Genomic DNA, 24,327 nt, shown 5'->3' on the forward strand with positions numbered 1-24,327 from the left:
TATGGATGACATTTTCTTTTAATGGTTCTTATCTCTGCTTTGAGGAAAAGTAAATTCAAAAGCCCACCTTCTGTTCAATGCTGCTTCAGACAAATAAGTTTAATTTACTGCAATAAACATTCTTTGGTTGTGCACTGCAGCTTGGTGTTGTAGGTAATATTTAATCTGCCAAAATGCATTGTATATTATCATTTGAAATCAAAATAATTTATGACTATAACTCCCTGCGCCTTTACATGAGTAAATCACTGATATTTGTAAGAGCATGTGATTGCTGTGTATGTTTGGTTCTTTGCTTAAATTTTTAAATATCAATACAACTTCAGTAATTTGTTAGTTTGTGTCTTATATTTGCAAGCAACCAAAAGTAATTCAAAACAAATTATATGGAATGAGATAGAAAATAAAATTGGATTTTACCATTTTAGGACATAAAAATGATATCCACAAAAAAGGTTATTTTTTAAGTACCTCCAATGAAAATTATGTAAGGCAACAATGTTTCAGGGATGTAGCCTGCCAGGCAAATAGTTTATCACTGAACTACAGTAGTCCAGGTATAAGTATAATTAATAAAATTTCTTTTGAGGGAGTCAATGTTCATTTGCATTTTCAAATTCACTATATTTATTAGAAAATTGGCCTCGTAAATTTTAGCCTATCATTGAAAGGCAGATGCATATTTGTTTCGTTTATTCATTTCTGCGTTCATTAAGTGAATGAAGAGATCATGATAATACTGATATTGAGCATATATTGTCTGGCATTGTCTGGACAAAGCTTAGTCCTTTGAAGATATTCTAGTTTATTTCATGTGACTGCAGTCATAAAATATAGAATCATAGATTAATCTTAACAGAACAGCTTGGTGGTATGTAAGAATTGTTTGTCAGAGACCTATTTGAAAGAAGCGTCATGTAAATGAAGTACAACTTTTATACTGTAGGTTTATATCAAGAGCTAAACTGTCTTGAAAATCTGTGGAAGAAGGAAAAGAGGATCTTCCTTAATAGACAAATTTTAGGTGGCAGCTAGCTATTCCATAGCTTGGAATGTTTTTCACAAAGCTAAAAATTATTGCTTGTGTCTCTCTTGTAGATCTGTAGATCTTTTCATGTTGAAAATAAAAAGACAAAGCTCACTCTTTTTTAATTAAGTGAGAATTGAGTGCATATAATGAAAAGGATTATTAACTTTTTCTGTATTACAATTTAAAAATTGTTTTTCAATGATTCACTTTATTTTATACATTGAAATATGGATAAGGGACTAGATAGATAAAAGTGAGTGTTTTCCTCGTACATGGTCAATTAGGATTTAGTCTCTAGCATCGCATATAGTTCCTTGATCACTGTCAGGAGTGAATTCTGAGTACCAAGGCAGGAGTCACCCATTGAACTTTGCCAGGTGTGAACCCAATCAATAAATACATAAATAAAAGATAAGAAATGGCCTGAAAAAAATCTTATACACATTTACCATATGAGTTAGTCATATGTAGATCTGTAAGGTTATACATTGATTTTCTAATTTAACCAAGACTAATCAATCACCCAAAGGCTTAGTCATTTAAAAATCACATTTGTTATCTCCCAGATTTTGTGTGTCAGGAATTCAGGTGTGACTTAAGAAATCTAGAAGTTCAAGAGATTAAGATATATTCCAGAAGTTGAAATCAAAGTATCAGCCAGGGCACCAGTTAACTTAAAGCTTGACTAGGAGAACATTCATTTCAAAGTTTATCCGTGTGGGTTTGGGCAGATTTTAATGATCGCCAATATTTGGTTAGAAGCCACTCTCCATTTTTTTGTTAAATGGGCAGATCCACAGTTCAGCTCGCTACTTGAATCTGTCTAACCAGAATGAGATAGGATGTAAGATAGAGAATGCTAAGATATGTCTCTGTCATTGATTATTTTACTTTGATTTTGGGAAATGTTTTCATTATGTTTCATGATTTAAATTATCTTCCACCTTGGCTAAATTCTTCATTCAGAAACATACTTCTAAGCAAAGGCATGAACATCTGGAAAATATTTTTTAGGATAGACATTTTGGAAATTATAGCAGGTGCTAATCTTTTGTGAGTTTGATGAACAAACAAGCAAAAAGATTAGGAATACAGTAGTAAGGTTTGCTCTATCCTATATGATGAGTGCATCTTTTTTGTCCAGCTACTCTTTTTCATAACTTGCAACTAACTATAAATCTAACAGCTTCACTTGGCCTGATGTTCTTGAAGACTTGCTTTTGCTTGCAGAATAGGTATTCAAGACAGTTCTGCTGCTGCTCTCAGTTTCTTACCACTTCAAGAAATTGCCTAAAGTCTCTTTTATTGCCATCACCATGTTGAATTCTGTTTAGTCAATTCTGCAGGAGCTGCTCACACACACCTATAAGTGGAAGAGTCTGCAAGACTTGATGTTGTGCCCACGTATAAGCCAATATTTTACTGTGGTTGACACACAGTTGGTCTTTGAATACTTTTAGCCTTTTGGAGGAGCAAAGTCAGACTATGTCCAGTTCTGTTCTTTATGTTCCTTTCACACTTCTTTCTTACCTATAGGAGATGAATAATCATAGCATTCACTTTACTTTGAAAAGGAAAATATTAGTCGGAGGAATAGGCAAACTAGTACAGTGGTCACAGCATTAATTTTTTACCAGGCATATTGTACTATTCTCTATACACACATGGTCCCCAGTTCACTACAGGAGTGATCCTTGAACAAATAATAAGAAATAGACCCTGAGACCTGCTGAGTGAGTTCCAAACATTCCTCGTAGACTCCCCAACAAAGGGGAGAGAGAAGGTAAAATATTAGGACCTTAAAGTTTCACCTTTAAGGTTTTCAAAAGCTGCTGAAAACATCATGATTTTACATTTTTGCCCACTTCTGTTCTTTTTTTTTTTAATGATTTGTATTGAGACCCATGTGAATTACAAGGCTTTCATAGTTATATTTAAGGTACATAGTGACAGTGAATTAGGGCAATTCTCCACCACCAGTGTTGACCTCCCTCTGTCTCTATTCCCAGCATGCCCAATTCTGTTCTTTAAAAGTAAATCTTGTACAGCATTGCCATTTAACATATTTTGGGAGGACATTACTAGCCAGTATACTATGTTCTCAGTCTTGGCCTCATGGAAAATAGCCTGAGTTTCTACATCTCTCCCAGGTACAGTAATGTTGAAAGATAGGTTATGTGTTCCACAATCCCCGGAGAGGGAGAGGGATTCCCAGGCCTCCTGTCTGGATAGGACAAGAGACACAGATCCGGCAGGAATTCCAACACAGGAAATAATCCACACACAGTGGAAAGGGATAGCAGGCCAGAAACTGACACCACAAGCTGTTCACCAACAAGCCAGTTGTTCCTTTATCCACAAGCCAAGATATCAGCTGTTCCTCCAGGCCTCCTCAGTAGACTTTATTTGGGAAAAACAAAGCCCACCCCCAACGGAAGTTGAAAAAAACAGATGAGGAAAAAATGGGGAAACATCTTTTAACAAGACACTAGCATGTCCTCTTCCTCTTTTTAACCGGGTTCCAGTGATTAGTAGCTTACAATGTCACAGGGTTGTAATAGGGTATACACTTAGTAGGACATAGGTACATGTCTCAGGATATTAAGCTTGTACTTTTGCCTTTTATCCTGACAGTTGCTTATTTTCTTAGTTTGGCGAACTTGTGAAAAATATTTAGCATGTTGCTAGAGTGGGGAGGGGGTGTTAAAGGGGAATACTAAGCCAGTTTACATTTTGTTGGTGCTGAACCTGTTTCTTTGTAGTACTTGTGTATTTGGTTAAATTATGCACACCTGTGCATGTGTGTATGTGTGTTTCACTCTCATATATGTGCACTTTTATGCTTCTCATGTCTGTAGCAACTGTATTTCCTGATCTTTCAGTAAAACTACACTCACCATGTCAAAATATGAGTCTCACTAAATAAATTACCAGATATCTGGAAAAGTATGATTGTTGGTGAAATCTTTCTTAAATACTAATCTCTGAGTTGTTGATGCATCTAGAACATTTGCTTAATAAGGTATTGAAAGTTTTGTGTGTTATGGTGCTTACTTTAGCTGCTAGAAAATTTCATGCTAATGATTTTTGAAAGTGAGCAGATAGTCCAGTTGTTATTAAGTCAAGGCCCCTCCAGCAATGGATGTTGTAGTCCACACATATCTATGTAGTATATGTGTTTATATATGTGTAGAGAGAAGGGGGGTGTCCCAATACAGTAGAAGAAGACAGGAACTTAGAATGAAAACATCAGATCCCTTGCTGCAAACAGTATGCCCAGAACCCAGCATTATCAGAATGTTGATAGCATTACATCTGTTGTGTCTGCAAAGTGCCAGGAAATGGTGCTAATTTATAATGTAAGAGGAGGGAAGTGAAGAAAGATATGGTGATGAAAAATAGTACACAGTAGGAGATAGTTGACTAAATAGTAATTTGTTAAGTTTTATTCACACCATATAACAAAGTGCTGTCACAGACTTCTGGTTTGGCTTATAAATCAATATGCATGTTGTTTATCTATACCTCACGTGGAAACAGAGAACTTCTCTAAATCAAGTCTTTCCCTTTTGACGAATTGAAAACATTTTTGTATTTCTGAGTCGTATGTGGTCCCACTAAAGACCTAAGTGAAGTAATGGGATCAACTAAGGTCTTTGACACCCAATGGCAAAAAGCAGCATCTATTGCAGAAAAGCAGAAGGAATAGACAACATTCGTAGGGAAAAATGGAGAAAGAGGCAGATGGTGGGTGACCAAGGAAATGATGAGTCTCATGGTTATCACAGATGCCTCTCACATTAAAAATTCGTGAATATCTACATTCTTGAGAAATTCAAACGCTAACAGGCATGTCTTTCTTTCCCTTCATTTTCCTTCTTTGTGATTTTTGTTCTACCAATATACCTGTTTTATTTTCTTTGCTATGCTTTTGTTGACAAATGTAGTATATGATTAAAATTACAAGGATAGACAGAGTATGTTTCCAACAAAGCAGAACACAAGTTTATAATATATTCAGCTTTAATTTTAAGTACCTAAGAGTACATGTACCTAATTATATGCAAAATAACTACAAAATTCTGAGAAAATCCCTCCTTCCCACCTCTCATTCTTTTTTTCATAATAGTATTGGAAACAGAAATTTAAGAAGTTCTTCCCTATTTCAAGTATTTGGTCCATAATAAAGTCCAAATTGCATATATAAAGCGAATCTCTGTTTCACAGAGTCAAAAGAAAATGTTTGAGGTTCTTTGCTGAGCCTAAAGTTTGCTAGGTGGACTATGTTGATGTAAATAAATTTTGCACAGAAAGGCTATTGCAAATAATCTGGGAGCAAACTCTAGCAAAAACCAATGTGGCTTCATGTAAAAAGAATACACACACACACACACACACACACACACACACACACACACACCCTTTTCTTGCTAGAATTGCCCACATTCCGAGTTGGTATGTAATACCATTCTGAGCCCAGTCAGATGGCAGGACTAAAGTCTGCTGGATCTCTATAGATAATCTATATTTTTGTATTGCCCAGTTTCAGGAGATGTTTTGAATCCCCTGACTAATTCCATTCCTTCATCATCATCTTTAAAGTCAACAAACAACAATGGGTCTAGTGCTAATTACCTTGTCATTTTGTCTATTTTTTTAAACAAAAAATTTTGTGCCTCTAAGATTTTTTAAGGATTTAAGTGATTTAGACTGTGCTCCCTAGGCTCACCATGTAAGACCCCCAATCTCAAAATCCTATAATTTTACATTTTTACATACTCTCAGTGACTCCCACTTGAATGTGGAATAAATTTAAAAAATTCAGCAATTCAGCTCCAGAGCCAATGTAATATTCACTTATGTTAGCCCTTAAAAAGAGTGAACAAGAGAGAGAGAGAGAGAGAGAGAGGAGAGAGAGAGAGAGAGAGAGCGAGAGAGAGAGAGAGAGAGAGAGAGAGAGAGAGAGAGAGAGAGAGAGAGAGAGACCCATACAAGATAACATATTCATAGTTCACATGTATTTGTAAATTCTGGATATGACCACATACATTTTCATCTTAGGGGGAAGAGGGTATTATTCTACTTACCATATTTCCTGGTGTATAAGATGACTGGGCCTATAAGACGACTCCCTAATTTTGCAGTTAAAACATAGGTTTAGGCCTATATTCGCTGTATCAGACAGAAGTTTCTGTGCTGCATGTGCTGCATGTGTTCCTGTGCTCATGTACCACAGTGAGCCAATCACAACAAGCAAAGGTTAAAAGGTTATACTGTAATAGACTTCCTCTCTGACTCTGGCCAATCTGAGCAGGCTTTTTACCGTGTAGATTCAGGTCCAGAACATTGTCTAATTTGCATGCATCAAAAGCCTGCTTGGATTGGCTGAGTTAGAGAGGCAGTCCCAGCAGACTGGCAGTTATTAGTGCAGGATCAAGTTGGAAAATTCGTTTTGTAGCAATATTCAGACAATTTTCGTTTAGTGGCATATTGAAACATTTTTGGAATATACTCGGAGTATAAGACGACCCCCGATTTCGGTTGACTTTTTTGTTTCAAAAGTCATCTTATATGCCGGAAAATATGGTACTACATGCACAGAGTAGAAAAAAAAACTTTCAGGCATAAGTTATTTTGATCATTTTATTTTATTAATCAATCACACTAATGGATCTGCTCAGGTATTAATTTCCACTGTGTGTTGATTCTCTCCTGTGATTATTTGGAATCAGTTGTCCATATCAAAGTCAGGATCCCCTTCCAGATACTATCTGAGATAGGCATAGAAACGTCCGAATCAAATCTTCTATTCCTGTGTGATACTTAGAAAATTTTCTCACACAAGTGTGAGAAATTCTCTCTCTCTCTCCTCTCTCTCTCTCTCTCTCTCTCTCTCTCTCTCTCTCTCTCTCTCTCTCTCTCTCACACACACACACACACACACACACACACACACACACACACACACACACACACACACACACACACACACACACACACACACACACACACACACCATCTACTCCACAAGAGCCTTAGATTTCTGCAAGAATCCTCAAGAATTTTCCTCTAGGGGGCAGTAGTAGGATTCAGTTACAGAACTCACTAGTAAGTCATCCAGGATTCACTCTTTTCATAGAAACTCGGGAATTAAAATAAATTAAAAGCAATTATACAGAACTTCAGGCCCATGTCAGGATATGAATTCTGTATACAGAAGATGACTTTACCTAGGACTTGAAGAAAGCTTCACTCAGACACACTTTTTTTTTTTTTTTTTTTTTTTTTTTTTGGTTTTTGGGCCACACCCTGTAACGCTCAGGGGTTACTCCTGGCTATGCGCTCAGAAATCGCCCCTGGCTTGGGGGGACCATATGGGACGCCGGGGGATCGAACCGTGGTCCGTCCTACACTAGCGCTTGCAAGGCAGGCACCTTACCTCTAGCGCCACCTTCCCGGCCCCTCAGACACACTTTTAAGGAAGAAGGGTGAAGGCAAATAGTTGGGAGATCTGTATTAACAACCAGTAAGTCAAATAATTTTCTTTAGATATTAAGCTTCAGTTAATCAAGATATCTTACCATGCTTCTTAAATATGGATACTTATGTAGGACTTTAAGATCATAGGAATTGTGAACATGCCAATTCACGAAGTAAAACTTTCCTTATTACTTTTAAAGACCTAAGCACAGTGATTCTTCTTTTTCCATGTGACTTCTGAATAAACTATGGAGATCAATGGCAGATAATAAAATCCCAGATCTCATAGATTTGGGCCTCATTGGAAAGCATGGTTTTACTGAATCAGTTCCACTAAAATGTTGCCTCTTAAGGTTCTTTACTTCCTAAATTATGTAAATGTCTTATTCTAGTTGGTTGTTGCTATATATAAACTGATGGGGAGATAGATAGATAGATAGATAGATAGATAGATAGATAGATAGATAGATAGATAGATAGATAGATAGAGAAATGCAATATGCAATAATTACTATTTATTTTTTATTATTTTGGATTGGGGCAACACCTAGTAATACTGAAATCTACTCATTTTGAATGAGGATCTGGGAGATACAGGGTTAATTCCCTACCCCCCAAACCCATTAAATCCATTTAGTCTAGCTGGCAACTATTTTGGTGTTGTGACTGCTAGGCTTTTAAATGCAAAATGACTAGAGAATGTCCTCTAGCTAAACTTGTTTTCCCTGATCCATATTTACACTATTCAGACTGCTAAATACAATCCTAGAGTATAATACCACAAATGAATGTTTTGGTGTTAAAAAAAAAAAGTTTTGCTAGTATATTTCAAAGAAAGACAACTAGAGTTATAAGGAAAAAGAAACCTTAAAACCGTAATAGGATTTTACTCACCTTTTATATCCATATTAAAGCAAACACTGATTACTAGTTAGATCTCTCTGCCTCACTGGCTAAATGTCTGTATTTATTCTTATTTTCTATCCAGTATGTGCCTGAAATAGTGCTAAGAAGAGGTGAGATGATCTCTGTAAGTTCTATTAAGGGAGCAGGTTCAATTTGATGAGGAAATGACTCACACATCTTCCAATTCAATTGCCCTTCTTTGACACCCCTTCACCTTTCCTTCACTCCTCATTGGTTTCAAATAGGAAAACAAGTAATACTGGTATATTCTCAGCTTGAGACACTTTCTTTTGATTTATCTTAGAGTTGAGACTGAGCACCAAAGACTACTGATGAAGCTTGGAAATCTGCAGCATAGCAAAAATATTATTTTGGAAGTAAAGATGCCACACCTTTCTATCTATCTACAAAGGAGTTAGAATCATTCTGAGTATTTTGGTGTTCTAAAGACCAGTTGGCATTTTGATTAGAATATTTCTAGTACAAACAATACCTAATTTGGTTTCCTGAGAACAACTCAGAGTACTAAGTCTGGTAAAGTATGTCCACACATGGATACCTTTTATTTATTCAGTGTTGGGTATTAAGGTGAAGCATAAGGACAGAAATCTGAGTAACTAGCTACTCAAGATTTTGTCTAGAAATTCAAGGCATTAGGTCACAGTCTACTCATTAGGACACAGACTCTACTTACTGGGATTCATTCTGCTACTAAATCTTCCCAAACATTAGACATAGGAAACACAGGATTTATCATCTTCCCAAGGAATTAGTCACTATTGCATGATTGTGACTAGGCATGGAATCATGTAATTTCAAAAGCTACACTGGAAACAATCTCATACTTTGGAAATAATTTCATTTTCACACTGATGAGCAAATATCTTCATTGTACAAGAGAAAATTTTTGTGTCTACAAAAAGCACACATTTTCTCACTAACAAGAATTAAGCTAGAAACTTGGTCCATTTCCTTGGAATTCAAGATAATTTTCATAATTCTTCAAGTCTTAATATCATTAAAGTTAACAGTTTTCATTTAAAGGCAACCTGTTGAGGCCTGAGTGATAGCATAGCAGGTAATGTGTTTGCCTTACATGTATGCAATGGTCAATCCCATGATCAGTCCTTGCATTCCATATAATTCCCCAACCCTGCCAGGAGTAATTTCTGAGAGCAGAGCCAGGAGTAATGCCTGAAAGCTGGCTGGGTGTGGCCCCAAAACAAACAAACTAAAAGAAAAAAGGGTGGGGGAGCCTGTAAGCTGCCTGATTATCATACTTCAATGCCTTTTTTCTTTCTTGCATTTTCCTGTATTAACCAGCTTATATATAGATTTTTTTTAAGATCCCACCTCATTCATTATTTTCAGAAATGCAATTCTCTTTTTCATATAATCTGCATTAGAAATACAATTTTCAAGTGCTCTTGAAAGTTTGAGTATGTCTTAGTCCCATCATCATGAGAGTAATTAAATTACTTTAGATATTTGTGAGGAAGAGATTGTATATGAGTTGATAATGTGTGTATAAGTGTGTGAAGTATATCTTAAAGTATACATCATTAGTGAGAGGAGCTTGATCTTGAAATTATTAACCTTCCTTCACTTGTTAGTGATTAATCTTTAGGGTTTATTTTTAATAGATGCATTAGTATTCACTGATCAAACACTACCTCCCCAAGATCTTTATTTTGGGGGGGAAATAAAATATATTTTAAAAAATAATTTATTTAAGCTCTGTGGTTACAAAACTGTTTGTAGTTGGGTTTCAGTAATCAAATGTATACCACCTTTCACCAGTATAACTTTCCTGTCATGAATGTTCCCCCTTTCCCTCCACCACTTCACCCTGTCTGTCTTCGGGAGAGGCATTCTATTTTTCTTTTTCTCACGATCATTGTCATGGTAATTGTTAGTGTTGTCATTTCTCTACCTGCAGTCACCACTTTTTGTGGCAAATTTTATATCATGGGCTAGTCCTTTTGGACTACACCAAGATCTTTATTTTAGAAATTTTTGTAATTTTTAAAAAAATTAATTTTGTTAAGGAGTAAGATCTGACCCAGAACTATTTTTTTCCATTACTTCTATTTTTGTGCTCAGGAGTCACGTCTGGTATGGGATTGGGATAATCATATGGGATGCCAGGAATTGATCCTACGTCAGTCACATGGAAGGCCAATATTCTCACTTTGGTTCTTAGTGAATTTTAGTAGAAATATTACATTGGCAATTAGAAATAGTTTTGATTCATATACCAATAAATTATTACTTTATAGGCATTTTTTATTTTTATTCACTTTGTATTATTGTGTGACTCAGGTGAACATGGATAAAATTTTATAATAAATGAAATAAAAAAACAATAGAAGCAAACTTGGATTGTCAGTCCTGGTGTTTGGGTTCTGGACTGTGGCTGATTCTGCACTCAGTAACCTACAGAATGAGAATAATTTCCATCCATGCTACTGTTCCAAAGTAATGAGCATAAATAAGACTCAAAGGTAATAATTGTTTTGTCACAGTCATATTCAGAAAAAGAGGATTTTGGGGGGTCAGAGAGATAGCATGGAGGTAGGGCATTTGCCTTGCATGCAGAAGGACAATGGTTCGAATCCTGGCATCATATATGGTCCCCCGAGCCTGCCGGGAGCAATTTCTGAGCGTAGTGCCGGAAGTAACCCCTGAGTGTGCCAGGTGTGGCCTAAAAGTTCCTAGCTCCGTACTCAGGTATCCAACCTAGTATTGCTCTGGAGACCAGATTGACCAGGTACGCTTTTAAAGCCAGTGCCTTACCCATTGTACTATTGCTCCAGCCTTAAGAGTCAGAATTTAAACAAATATTCTGGCTCCATAATCTAGACCACGTTCTTCCCCCACTTTCTTCTTGTTTTGTGTTCTTAGAAAATTCACTTGACCTTTCTGAACCTTGAACTTACTCATTAATAAAATGGTAGGCTTGGGTTCTTATCATGTAAGTGTTTTCTTTTAGCTTCAGAGATTTAGAAAGGTCATTTTTCTTTTCCTCTTCCACTCCTGATTCTTTTTGTCATATTTTTGTCCCATAGCCAGCTCTTAATCATTAAAAAAATGAAGATGGCACTCAAAGTAATGTCTGGCCATGGGGACATGATCTGAATGCTTTCATTCTGACCTCTAGATCAGTCTGCACATCTTATAACAAAACAAAATAAAAGGGAGGAGGGCAAAGAGGAAGTGGAAGGACTGGATGGAGACTTTAATTATACTTTTAAACAATGAATTTCCATTAAATATTTTTTACACCTCTTGAAAATTGCATTGTAGATGAGATAAATCCAGCCTCACATTTAAATTAAGGTTATCTTTAGGTTGGCAATCTCATTTGTTGTTTAGCAATTTTAATTCAAGTCAAAACAGTGTAATTAGTGCCCTCAGCCAATTGCCATTCCTCAATGCTTTATAGCTGTATTTACTGCTGCCAAGACAAGACTACTCATGTGGAAAGCATAAGTCAACATACTAAATTATTAAAGGTGACATACATCAACAGTACTCCCACACTTTACCAGGCTTTACATCATCATGCCTAAGGAACATTGGGAACATGGATGGCTAAGATGTCATATATACCATTGTTGTAGAGCCATTCATGGCTATTCCCTGAGATGTTCATTCTCATTGATATTTTAGGGCCACTAGAACCACACCCAGTGGTTCGGGAGAGGGGTGGAGAACAGTGTCTGACAGTGATGAAAATCAAATTAAACCGGGTCCCCACACACGTGAAACATGTACTTGGTAACTCAATCCACTCCTCTGGTCATTATATTGGGAACAAGGATAGTTGGGCAATATCTGGCATTGTTCAAGGACCACTCCAACTCTATGCGCATGAGTCCTTCTTTGGTTATATTCTGAGAACCATATAATGAATTGAAGATTGAGTCAGGGTCAAGATTATGAAGGGAATCACAATAATTTCCTGTAATCTATAAATGACCCCCTCCCATTTTGAGGTGGTGGCTCACAGAGCACACTTTCTAGGGTCATTCTCCCAACAGTGCTCAGGACCATGTGGTATGAAGAATCAAACAAAGGAATCACACACACACACAAACACACACACACACACACACACACACACACACACAATCCCCAATAATGAATTTAATAATCTGGCTGTCTTACTGGGATATCAGTATTATTTTTATCTACATAAAATATAATATACCAGCTCTAGCAATACTCTAAAGTTCTTAAAAGTGAAATTAAGTTCACTGTAATTTAAATTAAAATTCTATCATGTGTGGATTCTTTTACACTCTAGTATACAGGCAGTATGTATTTGAGGATGATGGGTTAATGTGCATGTCTGTAAATATGAATATTATATATCATAGTTTAAAGCCAGAGCCAGGAAAATATCTGCAAGTGATAAAATATATGTATATATGTGTATCTATATACATATGTTCATATATTTGTAATGCTGTTAACTTCATATTTCTGCTTTGAAGAGTAATCAATATTCAAATTTAAACATAAATTCAAACCTGTTTTTCTTCTCTGGTATCTACTGGTGACAATAAAAGAAATATTTATCTTTCTTTTTATAACTTCAGTTTCTTCACAACAGGGGCTTATCAATTTGTATTTCTTGCAATGCCTAGCATCCTTACTTGCATGTTGTATAAACATTTGTTTAGCTCAGTTATGTAAAGGAATGGTTGAATGCTCTAGACAATAGCTTTGCAATGTATGAACATTCTCCTAGTTTTATTCTGTGTATATTAGATTTGGTATGTCTACTTTATTCTCCATTCCAATAGGACTATTCGTAAATTGACAAATAAATCTGCTGCCAGCTTGAAGACAAGTACACCGCTTTGAGTTTATAAATCTCATGCCTTTTGGAACAGAGATCTAATTGCCCAAAATCTATTCATATAATATTTTGATTTGTGAAGCTTTCAAACAGGTTTGAAAATGGATGGAATTCCTTTATCCTCACAATCTAAGCCACAGTTTTTAGTTTTAGTCATCTGATTGGCCATCGAGTATTTCTAGAGATATCACATGTAATGGTTCAATTGAACCCTGAGTGAAGAAAAAAGGCAAGCACTAGGTTTTTTCAAAATCAGCGTGTTAGAACATGAAAACATGCAAAACTGGGCAAGGATGAGGCTTAAGTGACAGAGCAAATGTTTCACATGTCTAACACCTGGAGATCAACTCCTAGTGCTCACTGTGTACCATAAAAAGTTGATTCCAGGACCAAGTACCAAAGAGGGAAAAAAAAGCCAAACAGAAAAGGAAAATTTTACTTTTTAAGCAAGCAAAGAGGCTAAGTATTCGTCTTTTCCCACAGTATTAATGAATAGATACAAAAGCTTTTGCTCATTATTTTGCTAGTTGCTTTGAAGTAGCTAAGCTCTGAGAAATAGGAGTCACAAGTCACCCTGAAACTGTGCAGAAGACAAGATCCAAGCATTTTTAGCAATCAGAGCTTCCCATGGTCTTAAGAGTGATTTTACATCCTTATAAAATGATAAAGGAAACAGCACCAATTATATTGGACACTAAACGATAGATTTCTTGTGTGTTTGCAGGTCCTAAAACTTTATCTTTGTGTAAGCTTATTTTTTGTATTTTATCTGATCTTGCATTCTTTTTGTAAATGTGTGTAATTTAAACTTTGCTAACTGGGAGAGTGTTTAAAATACATATCCAGGTTAAGCTAATACATGATAATTGTGTTCTCTTATGTTTGTCTTGGGGCAGTTGGATTTTCTTTTCCTAGGGAAATTTCTGTCCCATAGCTCTGCCTTATTGATTTGGCTTTTTCTGGCATTTGAGACCAATAATACTTATGGTTATAACATTGCATGCGAATTTTTTATCATTCTAGAAAGGATATGAAAGTCTTAATTTCACATACTTAAGCAGATAATTAGTTATGCTAGTTCTTCAAAATCCTTCTGTAGCTTTATTCTATTAACTTCCAATGAAGATGCCCTGTCATATGCTTTATAGCTGGAACTTTTACATCAGAGGTAAGGATGTATTTTGATCTTTTTCAAAATATTTAGCAGAAAACAGAATCCTATATAGTCTTAGCTAATATCTCTTTCATTGACTTACTTTTTCACCTGTCTCTGAAAAGTCCCATTAAAAACTTCCAGCAACTTGCCAGAACAGCCTATACCTACTCCTTCCTGAACTTTTCAGAAATCACTTGCCACCAGCACAAGCACAAGCTAGATCATCTCATAATTTTCCTCCAAATAGCTATTCCAAAAAGCTATTCTTTTCCTTTTGCCATCCACTCTCAAAATGTGGCCCATATTAAAAAGGCTGTCTTAAAAATAAGTTGGATCATCTGACTTCTCTGCTCAAAGCCACTCTAGCAACTCCCCAGAGAATTCAGCATTTTCTTAATATGATCTTTAAGGCTCTTCAGTTTATCTCTCTCTTTATCTATCTCTTTTCCCATAACTTTTGAGATCCTTAAACTCCCAACAGGTCTTTATCTAGCACATAACATATTTTTTTCTCACATACTATTTCCATCTCTAGATACTTCTATTTTTCAGGCTTTTACAGTTGTTTTTTCGGCTTCTGAAAAGATATTATCTCTGAGTAGCTAGTCCAATTTGTAATTATGTATATGTTTGTTTCTTGCTTAATAGCTATTTAGTTTATAATATACACAAATGCAAGTCTTGGCCCAACTTTATTTTCTGTGTTAGCTCAAATGTTAGCAAATTGTCTCACCTATAGAGTAGACTAATCTGTTGATTTTTATGGTGAAATGATTAAATGAACAGATTATCTGCTTGGATTATAATGTATTGTTTCTCTCATCCCCTTCTAATTTATTTCTGTCGATTTATATGCACCAAACAATCAGTATGCATTACTTCAAATGTTCACAGTTTTGCTGTAAAGTAGATATTATGATTTTCATCTTATAATGCATCTTATAATGATTCTAGGAACATACTAATTTGTTCCAAGTCACAAAATTAGCTTTGATGGAACATGGAGTCAGAATTTTACTCTTGAGTATCTGTCCAAATTCTGCTCACCAATTGCAACTAACTGTTCTCCAGAAAAATGATCACTACTCAAACTTTATCTGGTTAATATATAGTCTACTAGTAAGACATAAGCAACTGAATGCTTGATCCTTGATATGTTCCTCAGCTATTCTGAGTCCAGTCTGCTCTACTTTTATGTCTCAATCTGACATGAAGCTACTTGTTATGAAATTGCAGTACTTAAATCAGAAGATGAAATGTATATTTAATTTTTGTGGACACGGAAGTTGCTTCCATTTGTTTAATTGGGCAGAACTTGAAGCTCTCCTTTTTTCTAAGGTTGCTACTGAAAACTTTTGGGCTAGATTATGAGCAAAAATAAATTCTCAACCTATAAGGGGAGTGCATTTATCTAATCTCACACTTACATGCATTCTGCCAGAGTCCAGCTTTAGGTGAAAAGGCCTAAAGCATGGGCTCTGTGAGGATTAAGAAAAAGAGATAGACATGAGAGAGATGGGACAGCTTGGGATCAGAGGATTCACTGTCCCTTAGACTGAGAGTCTAGACTTCTGTCTTCACTTAGGACATTTATTGTTCAGCAATAATCAGTCATAGAAAAACGGGCAAATAATAAATTCCCAATTAATGTTAATTGAGGCTAAGGGAGTCTTTACATTTTGTAGGGAAATGTGAAGAAGCTAAAGTTTAATCTCTGAAGGTTGTCTTCAGGAAAAATGTGGCATATAAAAAACTGTATACTGGGGCCTTGCAAGCGCTAGTCAAGGAAGGACCGCGGTTCGATCCCCCAGCGTCCCATATGGTCCCCCCAAGCCAGGCACTTAGCCAGGTGTAACCCCAAAAAACGAGTGTGCTGCCCCCGAAAGAAACCGTATACTATCTGCAACTTCTCTTGGACTACATGTTCTCCAGCTGAATTTGATTATTCCTTAAATGTCTTTATATCCCACACATACATCCTGCTAGATATTTATGACTATGGCATTGTTCACTCTAAAATATTTGTGATGGGGCTGGAGCAATGGAGCAGTTGTAGGGCGTTTGCCTTGAACGCAGCTGATCCAGTACAGACCGAGGTTGGATCCCCTGGCGTCCCAGATGGTCCCCCAAGCCAGGAGCGATTTATGAGTGTATATCCAGGAGTATCCCCTGAGCATCACCGGGTGTGGCCCAAAATAAAAAACTGTGAGTCTCAGAATGTGTTGATCTGTTATACTACACAGGTTGCAATTTCTAATACTAGTTGCTCTTCGCTCTTATCACCACTCATGCAAATGGGGGAGACTGTATAAAAACTAAAGCTTAAATGAGCTGGCAGTGAGAGCCATGAGAGCCTCCTGGTTTTTAAAAATTCAAGCATAATACTCAGTATCTACGACATCTAAGAGAAATGAGCTGTCTCTTACATCATGCCATGATCTGCTCATACCCTTGTTTGAGGTCTTTGTTTTTTCAAATTTACAGGAACATGAGGACTTCAGAAATTGGGATAGCTCTCATACTGATTACATTTTGGATAACAACCCCCCAAAAAGATGAAAAAACCATAGTACCAATGATTCAAAATAAAATAAATGTACACTGATAAAATAAATGTACACTGAGTTCTAGTAAAATATAACCCTTTATTATTTAGAAAGCCTATTTGTTGGGTAGATTGAAAATATGCTGAAGGAGTCACAACATTCACCTTTTATAGTTTATGAAATTGTCAGTTAATCTGATTTTTTAATATTGAGTTTTCAGTTTTCATTATGAAGCTGTTTTTAACCAATCAAATAAGAACCAAATTTACAAGTGAAATGTTACAATACCAAGAGGTATATACTATTTTGATGATGACATATGAAACATCTTTCATTATCGAATTCACTAATTTTATGACCCTGTACCAAAGTGCTTGAAAGAGAATTTATCTTGCCTTTATCCATGAGGCATGTTGCCCATGATGTCATTGATTATTATTGTGTTTACTGATTTATTTTGTATGTCCACCATTAAGAGTTTATTTTTCTCCTTCAGTGAGCAAATCTCTTCTTTAGAACTACATCGTTTACAAGAGTAGTAATTAAGTTTATTGAAAAAGCCAAGACATGGCTGCCATATTTTACCAATTGTCTAATCTAGTTACAAGGCTAAGTGCTTAGACGATCTTAAATTTGGCTAGAGTTAGGATCAAGAGAATTTTAAAGCATTTCATAATTATTTGTTCCAGAAATGCCCTTATTAATTGGGCAATTTAACCTCCATTTCAAAAATCATCTCCATCTATCAGAATCCTACCATAATGATAATATGTAATAAAATATAATCATATAAAATTATAAATTATTATATACATATTATAATGATTCTTATAATATTTATATAATACAAATTGATGATTATTTCCGTTTTTGTCCCGTACCTGGTAGTGTTTAGGGCTTACTTGTGGCAGTGTCAGGGGACCATATGGATGCAAGGGATCAGATTTGACTTTGCCACATATATGGACCATCACCCTACCCATTGAACTTTCTCATCTGCTCCAAGAATGCCAACATTCTTACTTATTCCTTCTGAATGATGGTCTAATCAGAAACAAAAAGTGACTGAAAGTCGACCAGGGAATATTTGGAATCTGAGCATATCTGTCTTCGTTTCTCTCATAGAAAGAAATTTTGCTAGTACACTTCAAGAATTCATACCAAATCTCTCCCTGGGATGCTAACTCAAGTAAGCTTTAGCATTTCCAAATTTTTTTAATATAAAGTAACAAGCTTTGCTTACCATAATTGATAGATACTTGGAAACTGTAACTTAAAGGGTATCATGTAATGAGTTGTTTCCTTCAATGCCCTTTAACATAGCAGCCCTGGATTGTGTTTTTCTCATTAGTGTTATAAGAAAGTACATTGACTTCAAAGACACTAGGCAAAGACCTCCATCCAGGAATCTGAGTTGCTGTCCTGAAAGAAATTTGAAAATTTAAAGCAATCTGACAGCCAACTTGCTCTCCCCTGGCTTTCACTGTTTGGGGGAGTAGAAATGCTCTAGAAGAAATTGACTTATCCCTGCTTTCCTCTTATGACCTTTGAGAAAGGAAGAAAAGGGATTAACATTTATTGAACAATCTGCCATTTGCCAAACAATATGCCAAGCACTCCATGTCTGATACCTTAAAGCACCCTTATTGCTAACTCTGATATTCCCTTTCTAGAGATGAGAAACTGAGACTCCAAACTGTTACATGATGACTCACTCAAGTTGGGGAGACTCTGAAAGGGTGGAGCTGGAATGTAAATCCAAGCTATTTATTTCTCCAATCTGTGATGCTCCTCTTTATTTTTTCTTATGGCTGTTCTGCCTTGAAAGATGCAAATCATGAAAAAGAATCATAGCAAGCCCTTTATAGGAAATGGTGTGCCCATATGCACACATGTTGTATGTAAAACTATGCAGAGGTATAGGTATATTGAAGTGAACGGTTGTTTCAATCACCTTTTCTTCTTGTATTTTTTCCAACGTCCTCTCAGATTGATAGCCATAATAACTGATGAAATAACAAATATATCCTTCCAGAAAAGAAAAACAAGAAGGGGGTATTTTTGCCACAAAAAATGGTCTTTTCAACCATTGCATTTCAAAGTATATTTCTAGATCACTTCTAATCTTTGGAAAGATCTCAGCAAAGATGCCAAGTTCCCCAATACCTGACCTGTAGGTAAATTTTATGGTTTATTGTATATTCATGCTTTTCCCAAGCTTTTTTTCCCCAATGTTTTTGCCAAGTCTTTGTTATTTTTCTAATTGCCCAATTTTCTTCTCTCTGTTAAACACTAATTAAAGAATGAGCCCTGAGCTGCCACCTTTTAGGAGATACCATTAATCTCCTGCCCTCTACAATTTAATGGGCCTAATTTATCCCTATTATCTTCTCCTTTCACCACCTCCACCAAGCAAAGAAAATATTCTTATCCCTTTCACCCTTCTCATCAATTGCCAACATTTATGCATTTCACTTTTCTTCCTATTTCCAACTGATTTTGCATAGCACTGTTTATGTTTGCCTTCCATTACCAAGATATGCATATTTCTTTAGAAGATTTCTCTCCTCCTCCCTTTTCCCCTTTTTGACATGCTCTCTATTGCATCTTTCTCCTTATCTTTAATCCTTTACTTGACTGATCAATCATGAGTTAGTTAATTAAAGAACCATAACTCAGTACCTACCTTGAGGTAGACTCCGAGACAGGGAAGTATCAATCCTGGTCAAGTAGTTTGAGTTCTATAAAGAGATCTGAAAATAACAAATAGTTATAATAGGACACAGAGCAGGCAATAATATAGATTACAAGATGTGAACACATCTTCTTCCTATCTGCTAGGAACACAGCAGGGATGGGAGGTTTCTACTTCATTCTAGTGATGAGGAAAAATACCAGAAGTCACTGATGTTTACAAATATTACCCATCTGCTAGGGTGAAACTAAAGAGATGAATCCTGTAATTTACTCACATTCACAACAAACTCCTAAATCAGAATACCAACTTTGAATATCTCTCATGCTTACTAAGTAATATTTCCTGGGGGTAGGGTGTTCCTAATTGTGATCAGGGCTTATTCCTGACTCTTTGCTCAGAAATCTATCCTGGTGGGCTCAGGGAACCATTTGGGGTACTGAGGACCAAATGTGTATTGGCCACATCTAAGACAAGTGCCCTACCTGATGTGTTATGGCTTTAGTCCTAATAATATTTTTATTGAGCAAATGTTGCAAATGACTTTGAAATACTATCTGAAAAAAAAAACATTTTATTAGAATAAAATAAAAACTCTAGAGCACAGGACTTGTCATTTTATGAGAAACTAAGGGGGGAAACCCCAACCTTCTATAATAACTCTGTTGGTTTTTAAAAGAGCTTTTAAAGGCTCTCTTCTCAGTTTATTGTGTCAATTCTGATATTCTTATCTTTCTGAAATCTTGGATAGCAGTCAGATTAGAAATAACCAAACCGAGGGACTAGAGATAACCAAAGTTAAGGGTTAGAAATAACCAAAACTAGGAGCTAGCAGGTAGGGTATTTGCCTTACATGCAGCTGACCTGAGTTCCCTTCCTGGCACCTCATATTACCTTTCATGCACTCAAGAGTAGTTCTTGAGTACAGTCAGGAACAAACCCTGAGCACCACCAAGTGTGGCCCAGAAAAACAAACAAACAAACAAACAAAAAACCTAAAATGTTAAGAGTTCTTTAAAGGAACATATTCTTACCTCTGGCAAAGGAGATTTCTAATACCTGAATAATGAAAAATAAAAAATCAAACCTATAAAAGAACATTAACATTCTCCATCAAAACCACAAATGAGAAACTACAAATAGCATTATTTATCAGCAGTGTAAACTATCACAATGATTTCCCCGGTTGCTTCTACATGTCTAAAAAACATAGTATTTATCAGTGAGGAGCCAGAGTAACAGCTAAAGCTTATTCAGATTCAAGGATGTTTATTTCAGAAGGAAGTTAGAATTTAGAAAAAAATTGCACCAAAAATGCAGAAAAATGGGACATAATTTTCTTAGTATTTTCTTTTATAAATTCAGTCAACAAATTACCACATTTTATTTCTCTGTTGCTATTATATATTTATTTTGGTTTTTGTTTTTCAGAATTATAAAACCTCACTTTTGAGTGCCTTTTTTTTTTTATTTCTTAAGCCACTTCTTAAAAGAAGGTGGGCCTGATTGTTTCCAAAGGAAAATAATTACTTGTGTCAGCATATATCCTAATAACTGAAGTTTCTTTTATAATGTAAGAAAGGAAACTCCAAAGTTCTGTTTAAAATTCTAAAGTTCTGCTGTCTTCCATTTGAATAGCAGCCCCTTAGAATTTTTATAATTGATTACATACCATGCATTTAAAATATATTTCTAAAGTGTTTTATATAGATCTTCAATTGGCTTTAGATATAATCCTTTCACATTATAGTGAAGTATATTCTGTTCACCTTTCATTTCACAGTAATCCATTTTCATTGTTTTCTTTTTACAATTAGCATAATAAGGTGACTCACAATTGCTCTCCCCCACAATTATCAGCATGTTCTTTTGAATACTACTGAGATTTATCATTTTTGTGCTTGTAGCACAAAACTTGTATATAAAAGAATTTGAATTCTGAACTGTGGTATATGAAAATATTTCCTTAAGATTATTCTTTGCCTGTTGTCCCACCTTGACCTTCCAGGTGGGGGCGCTGTTGAGAGCCAAATAAATAGTTTGGGAGCGAGGTGTTGGGGGTTTTTGGAGAGTTTGCTGGCTGGCACCAGGTGTTTTTGGAGCGTGCAGCAGGCTGACAAAGGACACTCTTCGCTCAACCTTTTACCCCTTAACTCTCCTGTCTGTGTGGATTATTTGCTGCGCATAATTATTACCAAGATCTCCCCCCAAAAGGGGACAAAGGGATGGGAATCAATTTCTCATTCTGGGAGCTCTTTGAGGATACACAAATACCCAACAAAGGAGTAAACGGGACCCCACAAATGGGGCAACACTGAACCAAGTCTTTAGCAGAGAAAGATATGGATTTTCATGATAAAATGTGTATTATTCATTGTGACTGAAAAACAGTACAGAAGTTAAGACACGGAGCCAAACTTAGTTCTATTCCTTGTCTCATAAGATCAGTGAGCATCACTAGTCACTAGCTGAGCACTGTCAGGTGTGGTCCCCAAACAATAAATACAAAATGTAACTGTAAAATAATTAGTTTTTAATTCAGGTATTTGGTATGCTTCCCTGAATACACAACAAATGTGCTGCAATTACAAAAAATTAAAATAGATTTTCTCAAAGGGTTGTCTGGTGCAAAGCACCTCTCCATTAACAATAGTGCAAACCACAGTGTCAAAAAGGAAAGAGAGAGGGAGAGAGAGAAGCAATTTGCCTGACCTAGAGCAGGGGTGTTCCAACGTTTTAAACAAAGGTCAGTTCACTGTCCCTCAGACTGTTGGAAGGCCATACTATAGTTAAAAAAATATGAATAAATTTTTATGCATACTGCACATATCTTATTTTGAAGTTAGAAAACAAAAGGGGAAAAATACAATATTTAAAATGAAGAAAAAAGAAAGTTAAATTAACAAACATCAGTATTTCAACAGGAACTATGGGCCTGCTTTTGGTGGGCCATAATTTGAAGACCCCTGCCCAAGGCTGAGAGGAAGAGTTGATAGAGAGAAGGAGGGGAGTCAGAGAGTGCTTTAGTTTACATTCCATGTTGCACAAGGTGAGCTCTGGATGAGTTAGATGCTAACCAGGACAGGCAGCAGTGGCAAAAACACCCAATGGGCTAGATAAATGTCCTCAGCAGGCAGCATGTGGCCTGCAGACCATAATTTGGGGATCCCTGCCCTAGAGCAAGGGTGAGGCATGGGGGGTGGAGAGAAAAGGGAGACATCAGTGACGGAGGGGATGCACTAGTGAAGGATAGTGTACATTCAATGAACACTTTTTAACCATGGTGCTTAAATAAAGTTTTTTAAAAAAGTGTTCCCTGGTGAAGAGAAAAGAAGAATATAAGAATATAAACCTAGGGCCCGGAGAGATAGCACAGCGGTGTTTGCCTTGCAAGCAGCCGATCCAGGACCAAAGGTGGTTGGTTCAAATCCCGGTGTCCCATATGATCCCCTGAGCCTGCCAGGAGCTATTTCTGAGCAGACAGCCAGGAGTAACCCCTGAGCACCACCGGGTGTGGCCCAAAAAACCAACAACAACAACAACAACAACAACAACAAAACAAGAATATAAACCTAGGCCAAGGAGTGTCTTCAAGAGTATCTTTTGTTATACATAGAGCCTGCATCTTTTCCTCATTTGATGCTGCTTGTCTATGCTTTCCTTATGCCTCTTTTCTGTGACTGTGTTTCTGAATGCCTTAAAAATATCAGTCACCGTACTGCCTTGGTTTGTTATTCCACTAATGAGTGTCCTCATTCTTTGTCTATCCCTCTCACTTTGACTCATTTCACTCAGAATAATACTTTCTATTGTATCTCACAATGATTCAATTAAAAATAGATTTTAAAATTTAGTCACAATTATTGAATAATTGACAGGCCAATTTGGTATGTACTGATCACTAAAGGTTATACTTTTGTTCTGATAGATTATTCTAAATGTATTTTTTTCTTTTTGATGAGAGTAGAAAGTGCTACTGGTCCTTAGTTAGTTGTGTCCAGGGATTTCCAGAACTGTCCACAGCAAATGCTTAGAAACCACATGGTGCTAGAAATAGAATCAGGACTGGCCACATACCAGGCCTGTACCTTAACCCCTATATTATCTTCTTTGACCCTCTAAATGCACATTTTCTTATTCATCTGCAAGTTGATATAAATATCGGTTTTCAGCAAGCATGGGATTTTCTTCTTAAATATTCCATTTGTACTGCCTGATACAAAATAAGAAGAGAGCTCCTATGATCTAAATAAGGGATTTTAAGATCTGATTCATGCACCATCATATATGTGTCCAACTGGGGACTTGGCCAAACCACTTACTGTTTCCAAGGCTTTGTTTCATCACTTGCTAGGCATAGAATTTTCTTTTAACTTTTTCACAAAATGTTTCTAAAATGGTCTTAGAAAAATCAATGAGGATATTTTCATAGAGATTTGAAATTTCATCAAATAAGTTTCCTTTATTCATCCTTTGCTTGAGTAGATATTTATTAGATGCATCAGACCATCCTGATAGTGTTATAATTAAAGTACCCCAGTAAAAATAAAATGAATGCTTTTATTAGACATGTATTATATCCAATGCCTATAGAAAAAGAAGGAGTTGGAATGAAGGTGGAAATCCAGATGACATGCAAATGATTGT

The 24,327-nt window shown here is 36.1% G+C and overlaps 1 protein-coding gene across 3 annotated transcripts in view; it reads left to right on the top strand.

Moving 5' to 3' along the window:
* Positions 1–24,327, top strand: part of CTNNA2 (catenin alpha 2) — a 1,246,345-nt gene that overhangs the window by 728,256 nt on the left and 493,762 nt on the right. The window lies entirely within an intron of this gene.

The sequence above is a fragment of the Suncus etruscus genome, chromosome 12, assembly GCF_024139225.1.
Source record: "Suncus etruscus isolate mSunEtr1 chromosome 12, mSunEtr1.pri.cur, whole genome shotgun sequence".
Taxonomy (NCBI): domain Eukaryota; kingdom Metazoa; phylum Chordata; class Mammalia; order Eulipotyphla; family Soricidae; genus Suncus; species Suncus etruscus.